Below are 9,302 nucleotides of genomic sequence, written 5' to 3' on the forward strand. Positions count from 1 at the left end.
CCTGGACTTCCTAGAAGTCTATTTCCTTTGCCAGATTGGAGAAGTTCTCCTTCATTATTTTTTCAAATAAGTTTTCCATTTCCTGCTCTTCCTATTCTCCCTCTGGCACCCCTATGATTCAGATGTTGGCATGTTTAAAGTTGTCCCAGAGGTTCCTAAGCCACTCATTTTTAAAATAATTTGTTTCTTCATTCTGTTCTGGTTGAATGTTTATTTCTTCCATCTGCTCCAAATCATTGATTTGTGTCCATTTTTTTCCCCTTCACTGTTGGTTCTCTGTATATTTTTCTTTATTTCACTTTGCATAGCCTTCACTCCTTCCTCGATTTGGTAACCATAGTCAGCCATTTCTGTGAGCATCCTGATTACCAGTGTTTTGAACTCTACATCTGATAGGTTGGCTATCTCTTCATCACTTAGTTCTATTTTTAGAGCTTTGATCTGCTCTTTTATTTGGGCCATTTTTTTTTTTTTTGTCTCTGCACACCTGTTTCGTTCTAAGGGGAGCCTTAGGTATTTCCCAGGACTGGGCAACCCTCTTTGCTGTGTTGTGGTACTATATGTGGGAGAGGAATTTGAGAGGGAACAATGCCATTTGATTGGCTCTCAGCTGGCTTTCAGTCACTTCCCCCACTATCCATAATCAAATTGGGCCCTTCTGGTGCTGATTCCTGGGTGGGTGGTCTTGTGTATGTTCTAGGACCCTGTGGGTCTCTCCAAAAAACTCTCCTGTGAGTCTGGCAGTTTCTCCTGCCACTGAAACCCCCATAAGTTTTTCCAGCCAGCGATTTTAGAGGTTTACTTCCCTGAGTTAGGACTCTGGGTTGTGCAGTCTGTCTTGCTCCCAAATTGTTCCTCCCCATTTATCTGCATGCAAATGTGGGACCACCTGGTCTACCAGCTGCCACCTTGCCACATATCCTCTCCACCCCAACTGCCCATCTCTACCCCTCCTACCAGTCTGAATGAATATTTCTTCTTTAACTCCTTGGTTGTTGGACTTTCATACAGTTCAATTTTCTGGCAGTTGTGGTTATTTTTGTTTTTAAATTTGTTAGCCCTGGCTGGTGTAGCTCAGTGGATTGAGCGTGGGCTGGGAACCAAAGTGTCCCAGGTTCGATTCCCAGCCAGGGTACATGTCTGGGTTGCAAGCTATAACCTCTCTTTTTGATATTCCTCTGATATTTCTCTCTCTTTCTCTCTGTATCTCCCTCCCTTCCCTCTCTAAAAATAAATAAATAAATAAATAAAATATTTAAAAAAATTTGTTGTTGTATTTCTTTTGTTTGTGTGAAGAGGCACAGTGTGTCCACCTATGCCTCCATCTTAGCTGGAAGTCCTCCCCATTGTTCCTTTTCTGAACAGAGCCACACAGCCATCAGGCCAGTGACATATCTGAGACTCTGTCCACTGGCCAATACTGTTTGCCCCTCAGAGGATCTCTCTAGAGATCCTCTGAGGCTCTGAATCACCCTAATTTATGGGTCCACCCAAGCTGTTAACAGTGGCTTTTCCATATGTATGGCTGATCTTGGCTCAGGCTTCACAACTTCCTAAATCCTCTCAAACAAGCAACAGCCAGCCTCAGTGAGCCCCCCAGTACCTGTTCCTCTTGCTAACTGGCCCCAGGCCTGGCACTAGCAGCAGCCAGACTAGGCTCACAGTTTGGCTTCGCCTAGGAATCTCCAAGCCCAGCACAAGTAGCAGCCATCTCAGATTGCTTTGTAGCTCATGCAGGGTGGCCCTAGGCAGAACACAGGTGGGGGCTGGACTTGGCCTGCACCACCCAGGGAACCCCAGTGCCTGTGTACCCAGTGGGCAGCTACAGATCACATCGGAGCACCACCACCCTGCCCCTGCACAACTGATCCTCCACGGGGGGTGGAGGTTAGTGGTCAGTGGTCAGAGCCAATCCTTGCAGCTGACTGGCCTGGGTAAATTCCTCCCATTGACCTGCAAATATCAATCAAGGATCAACTACATGAGGAGGGTGTACTCTGCCAACAGGGAGGGTGCACCTCAAGTACCCAGCTTTGGTGATAATGGAGGCTGTGCCACTGGACCTGGACCTAATTAATATACAGGACACCTGCTATATTAGGCCACAACTACCAAGACACAGAGTAATAGCACCTCTGCCTAATACACAGAAACAAACGTGGAAAAGCTGCCAAAATGAGGAGACAAAAAAATGAAAGAAAATCAAAACTTCAGAAAAAGAACTAAACAAAATGGAAATAAGCAATCTATCAGATGCAGAGTTCAAAACACTAGTTATAATGATGCTCAAGGAACTTAGTGAGGACCTCAACGGCATAAAAAAGATCCAGTCAAAAATGAAGGATACACTAATTGACATAAAGAACAATTTACAAGGAAAGAACAGTAGAGTGGATGAAGCTGAGAATCAAATCAATGATTTGGAATCTCAAGAAGCAAAAAACAACCAACCAGAACAAGAAAAAAAAGAATCCAAAAAAAATTAAGATATTATAAACAGCTTCCAGGACAATTTCAAACGTTCCCATATTCGCATCACAGAGTAGGTGCCAGAAGGAGAAGAGGAGCAAGAAATTGGAAATCTATTTGAAAAAATAATGAAAGAAAACTTCCCTAATTTGGTGAATGAAATAGACATGCAAGTCCAGGAAGCACAGGGAGCCCTAAACAAGATGGATGCAAACAGGCCCACTGCAAGACACCTCATAATTAAAATGCCAAAGGTTAAAGATAAAGAGAGAACTTAAAAGCATCAAGAGAAAAGCAGTTAGTTACCTACAGGAGAGTTCCCATCAGACTGTCAGCTGTTTTCTCAAAAGAAACTTTGAAGGCTAGAAGTGACTGGCGAGCAATATTCAAAATCATGAAAAGCAGGGACCTACAGCCAAGATTGCTCTACCCAGCAAAGCTATCATTTAGAATGGAAGGGCAGATAAAGAGCTTCTCAAAACAAAAAAAAACTAAAGGAGTTTGTCATCACCAAACTATTACTATATGAAATGTTAAAGGGACTTATTTGAGAAAAAGATCAAAACTATGAACAATAAAATGGCAATAAATACAGATCTGTCAACAAACAAATCTAAACAACAAACTAAGCAAACAAGAACAGAGACAGAATCATGGATACAGAGAGTGTTTTGATGGTTGCCAGACGGGAGATGGTTGTGGGGGAATGGGTGAAGAGGTGAGGGGATTAAGAAGTACAAATTGGTAGTTACAGAACAGCCATGGGGTTAAAGTATAGTATAGGAAATGGAGTAGCCAAAGAACTTATACACATCACCCATGGACATGAACAAAGGAGTGGGGATTGCCTGAGAGAGTTGGGGGTGCTGGGTAGAGGGGGACAAAGGGGGAAACAAGACTGGGACAACTGTAATAGCATAATCAATAAAATATAACTTAAAAAAAATAAATAAAGGGCAAAATAGACCATCAGAGTCCTGACTCCTCATGACCACTCAAGGAGTCCCTGCTCCTTCACAACTCGGTGCCATGCCCCAGACCGCCAAAGAGGTGAGGCCTAATGCACATCCCTGACACACACCCCTAGGGCCTGTCCTCCAGGCTGACTGACCCAATTCATCATGCACTGGTGGGTCCAAATCCACAGAATGGAATGTAGGCCAACTGACATGCTTCCCATTTGACCTCCACCAAGGTCGTCAGAGACCTGGACCAGACCAAGGTTGGAATGTAGGTTGTCCACACCCTGGAATTAGTCTGACCTGACACTGCCAAGGCTGTGAGGACATGGTCAGCTCCTCCTTCTCTAAGGCTTCATTGTCCCATATGGGAGCCAGTAACCATGGATGGCTATTTAAATTTCAATGTCAATTAATTAAAATGAAATAAAATTTAAAAATCACTTCCACAGCCACATTTTGAGTACTAAATAGCTCAGGTATTTCTGACTTTGCAAATTAAGTAACCTAAATATTTTCTCATCGCATCTCTTTAAAATGACCAATGAAACAGAACAGAGCTTATTTGAAATGCACAGCTGAGTTTCCACGACAGGAAGAGAAACAAGGTGGGACTGACCCCTGCAGATGACAGCTAAGGGGCTCACCCTGAGTCTGCCTTGGGATGAGGGTGGAGTGAGCAGCAGGGACTTACGCTTAGAGCCCACGTGGGGACAGGACACAGCCTTGGGGTACACGTAAGGTCAGAGTGGACTTGAGATCTCCACATAAAGCTGGACTCTTGTAAAGCCACAGCTCTCAGTGAAAGGGCAAACTTGAGAAAATGTGCCCATCTACAAGGAGGTGACAAGCAAGCCTGTCCATTTTAGGCTGAGAACCCAAAACGCCCAACCCAGCATGACATGGTTTGGGATGTCAATTTACTTCCAGCTGATACACTGGCACCCAGTCCAGTGACACCCAGGGGCATGAACAAAAGGGGAAAAGCCTGAAGCCATGCTCCCAGGATTCAATGTTGCAACAGATTTTATCGGAGGTAAAAAAAATAATTAAGACTCAGCCACCCTAAGGATGAACTCACAGTCCTCTAGGACTGAAACTCAGGAGACAAAACAAACAGATTATCTCCAGAATATACAACAATCTGAAAGAGAACACAAAATGTCTTAAAAGTGTCTTAAAAGAATGTTTGCCTTTGGAAGGAAGGAGTGACTGGGAGGCATTATGGAGGCTTTTTGGGGGGCAGGGGCTGGAATGTACTCTGTCCTGACCCGGTGCTGGTTACAAGGGTTTTTTTCAGTGTTTGAAACTGAGTGAGGTATACACCTATAATTTGTACACTTTTCAGGATGTACATTGAAACTCAATAATATGATTTAACAAATGATTAAATAAAAAATATTAGGATCAGAAAAATATTAGGATCAGAATTGTACAGAATAAGACTTTATATGGGGCAGGTTTGTAGAAGAACCAAATAAAACTTAAAAATGCACTCAATGAAACAGTTTTAAAAAGGAAATGTTACTTATCAGGTAAAATGTACCTGAAATGAAAATTAGTGACCTGGGAGACATGTCTGAGGAACACTCTATCTGTGCCCAGAATGCACAAAAAGCTAAAAAGAGGGAAAACACAAAGTTAGGAGACACAAAGGAGAGAATAACAAAATCTGGCACACATCTAATAGGAGTCTACCAGGAGAATGAAAAAACGGGGCAAAGACAATATTTAAAAAGAGAACAATTAATAAATTTCCAGAATTGACAAGATACAAGAAGCACAAACCCTCCCATGCTTAGAAACAGAAGTCTACATTTAGAACCACTGTGGTGAAAGTACAGAATAAAGGCAAACAGGAAAAAATGTTTAAAGCTACCATAGAAAATAATGCTAATTATCTGACAAGACTGACAATAGGAACCATAGCAACAACAGAAGATAAAAAAGACAACACAATAACATCATCAAATTTTATGGGAAAATAACTCTCAACTGTAAAACCTATACCTAGCTTAATTATCCTTTAATAATAAAAGTAAAAAAAATGTTCAGAAAAAACTGAGAGAATTTCTCTCTCATAAAACCTTTCTAGAAAACAGGACTTCTGGCAAGATGGAGGAATAGGTGGACGCACCGTACCTCCTCGCACAACCAAGATTAGAACAACAATAATTTACAGACAGAATAACACTCGGAACTGATAGAGGATTTATCTGAATGGAAGTCGGACAGCCAAGAAGTTGAAGTAGACCCGTACATCCAGACTGGTAGGAGACGATGAGCCGGGCGGGCGCGGGGCGGGCACGGGGCGGGCACGGGTCAGCGGCGCGCGGAGGTCGGGGAAAATTTGGCGCGAAATCGGCACGACAGCCATCCAGAGCGCAGGAACGCAGCGGTGATCCCTGAGTACTCAAGCTGCGGCTGGTGGACCCAGTGAGGCAGCAATTGTGGACCAGGGCAGAGCTCGCAGCCCAGGATCCCAGAGAAGGGTCTGAGCCCAGGAGAACGGAACTACCGCCATTGTTCCCTCCTGTGCCCGCTCCCGCCCCCACATATAACGTCACAATCTAGCAACTGGGGTGCCCAGCCCCGGTGAACACCTGAGGCTCCGCCCCCCACCGTAACAAGAGCGACCAGACCAGAAAAAAAAAAAAGGAGAGACAGGGAAAGACATAAGACATATTTCCAACAGAACAGATCAGTCCCCCAGGTCTCATCCTTTTGAGTGACTAAGAAATAGCTAATCTATCAGATGCACAGTTCAAAACACTGGTGATCAGAAAGCTCACGGAATTGATTGATTTTGGGCGCAAATTAGATGAAAGGATGCAGGTTACCATAAAAGAGATGCAGGAAGATATACGGAGGAGAGCCAATAGTGAAAGGAAGGAATCTGAGTCTCAAAACAATACAGTGGACCAGAAGGAAGACAGAATCAACCAAGTAGAAAACCATGATGAAATAAGAATTCAAAAAAATGAGGAAAAGCTTAAGAGCATCCAGGACACCTTTAAACATTCCAACATCCGAATTATAGGGGTACCAGAATGGGAAGGGGAAAAGCAACAGATTGAGCACATATTTGAACAAATAATAAAGGAGAACTTCCCCAATCTGGCAAAGGGAACAGTCTTCCAAGAAATCCAAGAAGCTCAGAGAGCCCCAAAGAAGTTGGACCCAAGAAGAAACACACCAAGGCACATCATAATTATATTAGCCAAGGTAAAAACGAAGGAGAGAATCCTAGAAGCAGCAAGAGATAAGGGGACAGTCACCTACAAAGGAGTTCCCATCAGACTGTCAGCTGATTTCTCCAAAGAGACCTTACAGGCAAGAAGGGGCTGGAAAGAAATGTTCCAAGTCATGAAAGACAAGGACCTACATCCCAGATTGCTTTATCCAGCAAAGCTCTCATTTAGAATGGAAGGGAAGATAAAGTGCTTTTCAGATAAGGTCAAGTTAAAGGAGTTCATCATCACCAAGCCCTTATTTTATGAAATGCTAAAGGGACTTATCTAAGAAAAGAAGATAAAGAAAAGACATGTATAGTAAAAGGACAGCAAACTCACAATTATTAACAACCACACCTAAAGCAAAACCAAAAGAAACTAAGTAAACAACTAGAACAGGAACAGAACCACAGAAATGGAGGGCACATGGAGGGCTAGCAGCAGGGGGGTGGGAGGGGGAGAGAGGGGGAAAAGGTATAGAGAATAAGTAGCATAGAATGTAAGTTGAAAATAGATAGGGGGAGGGCAAGAATAGTATGGGAAATGTAGAAGCTAAAGAAGTCATAAGTATGACACATGGACATGAACTAAAGAGGGGGAACATGGGTGGGAGAGGGGGTACAGGGTGGAGGGGAGAGAAGGGGGGAAATGGGACAACTGTAATAGCATAATCAATAAAATATATTTTTAAAAAACCTTTCTAAAGAATTGTAAAGTACGTATTCCAGGAAGAACTGCAATTCAGAATGAAGGGGTAGGTTGCAAGAGGTGAAGACAATAGTATGTATGTGGATAAATCTAATAAGCATGAACTTTTAAAAAGCCTAATTTCAGTGTTAAAAATAAAATACTGGAAATCAATAACTTGTAAGATGTTGTATTTGTTTTTTCAGGTCTGTGCTAGCAAACTGCCACAAACTGGATGGTCTAAAACAGAAATTTATTCTCTCACAGTTCTGCAGGCCCAAAATCAAGCTGTCACCAGTGTGGCTTCCTTTCAGAGGTCCTGAGGGAGAATCCATTCCATGCCTCTCTTCTAGATCCTGGTCGCTGCTGGCACTCCGTGGCATTCACGACTATTTCTGCCTCCACCTTTACACATCTTTTGGGGCCACTATTCAACTTACTACAGATGGCAATAGAGTAATTAAAGAGTTCTAGGGTCCTTGTTTTGTTTGGGGTTAATTTTAGACTTTTTAAATCAAATATGCATGCTGGAAATTGAACAACTTCTAAATTCTAAAATATTTAAAACAGAATTATAAGGAAACTGGGGAAAGAATAAAAATGTTGATGAATTTAATGGAAGATAAAAATATAGAAAGGCAATAAAGAAAAAGCAAAGTCTACAGAAAGCACTAAAGAGGGTGACATATATAATCCAAATATATCAGTAATCACAAAAAATGAAAGTGGACTAGCCAATTGAATGGTAAACATAATCTGATCATTTGCTATTAATTATAGTTTAACCACACACTATTCTTAAGAGGCTAACCTAAAAATATAAAGATTCAGCCCTGGCTGGTGTGGCTCAATGGATTGAGTGCCAGGCTGCGAACCAAAGGGTCAATGGTTCGATTCACAGTCAGGGCACATGCCTGGGCTGCTGGCCTGGTCCCCAGTAGGGGATGCATGAGAGGCAACCGCACATTGATCTTTCTCTCCCTCTCTCCCACCCTGCCCTCTGTCTGAAAATAAAATCTTTAAAAAGATAAAAATATAAAAAATTCAGAAAGGCTAAATGTAAAGTGATAAGGAAAAAAGTAAACTAGGCAAAAGGAAGCTGTTGAGCATGTGTGTCTTATACATTATGAACATATTTAGATTTTAAAGCAAAAGTTAAAAAACACTACTATATAATGTTGTAAGGATTGGTTGACCAAAATAAAGTAATTCAAACTTGTATGCATGTAACAACATAGTCTCCAAATATACGATGCAAAAATTACAGAATTATAAGGATAAATGGACAAATCCACAAGCATAATGAAAGTTTTTAATATACTTCTCCCACTAAGTGAGAGCTAGATCAAACAGACAAAAATTAGCCCTGGCTGGTGTAGCTCAGTGGATTGAAGGTGGGCCTGTGAACCAAAGGGTCCCAGGTTTGATACCCAGTCAGAGCACCTGCCTGGGTTGTGGGCCAGGTCCCCAGTTGGGGGCATGCAAGAGGCAACCACACATTGATGTTTTTCTCCCTCTTTCTCCTTCCCTTCCCCTCTTTCTAAAATAAATAAATAAATAAGTAAATAAATAAATAAAATTATTGTGACATAGATTTAAACTACCTTCATAAAACTCCAGAATCAATAGAGAATATACATGCAACATTTTCAAAAACTGACCAAGTCAGAAACAAGCCTTAATAAACACCAAAAAATTAATATCATACATACCATAATATCTGACCACAATACAATAAAATGAGAAATCAATGACAGAATGCATAATCAAGTCCCCATACAGCTGAAACTTTAAAACAGACTATTTACTGATCAAAGAAGAAATGAACACAACACATTAAACTTGTAGGATGTGGCCATACGAGTATTTAGGGGAATTTTTTTGTGCCTTCGTCCAACAATATGTTTATTGATTTGAGAGAGAAACATTGATCGGTTGCCTCCAGCACTCCCGC

The sequence above is a fragment of the Phyllostomus discolor genome, chromosome 3, assembly GCF_004126475.2.
Source record: "Phyllostomus discolor isolate MPI-MPIP mPhyDis1 chromosome 3, mPhyDis1.pri.v3, whole genome shotgun sequence".
Classification (NCBI taxonomy): domain Eukaryota; kingdom Metazoa; phylum Chordata; class Mammalia; order Chiroptera; family Phyllostomidae; genus Phyllostomus; species Phyllostomus discolor.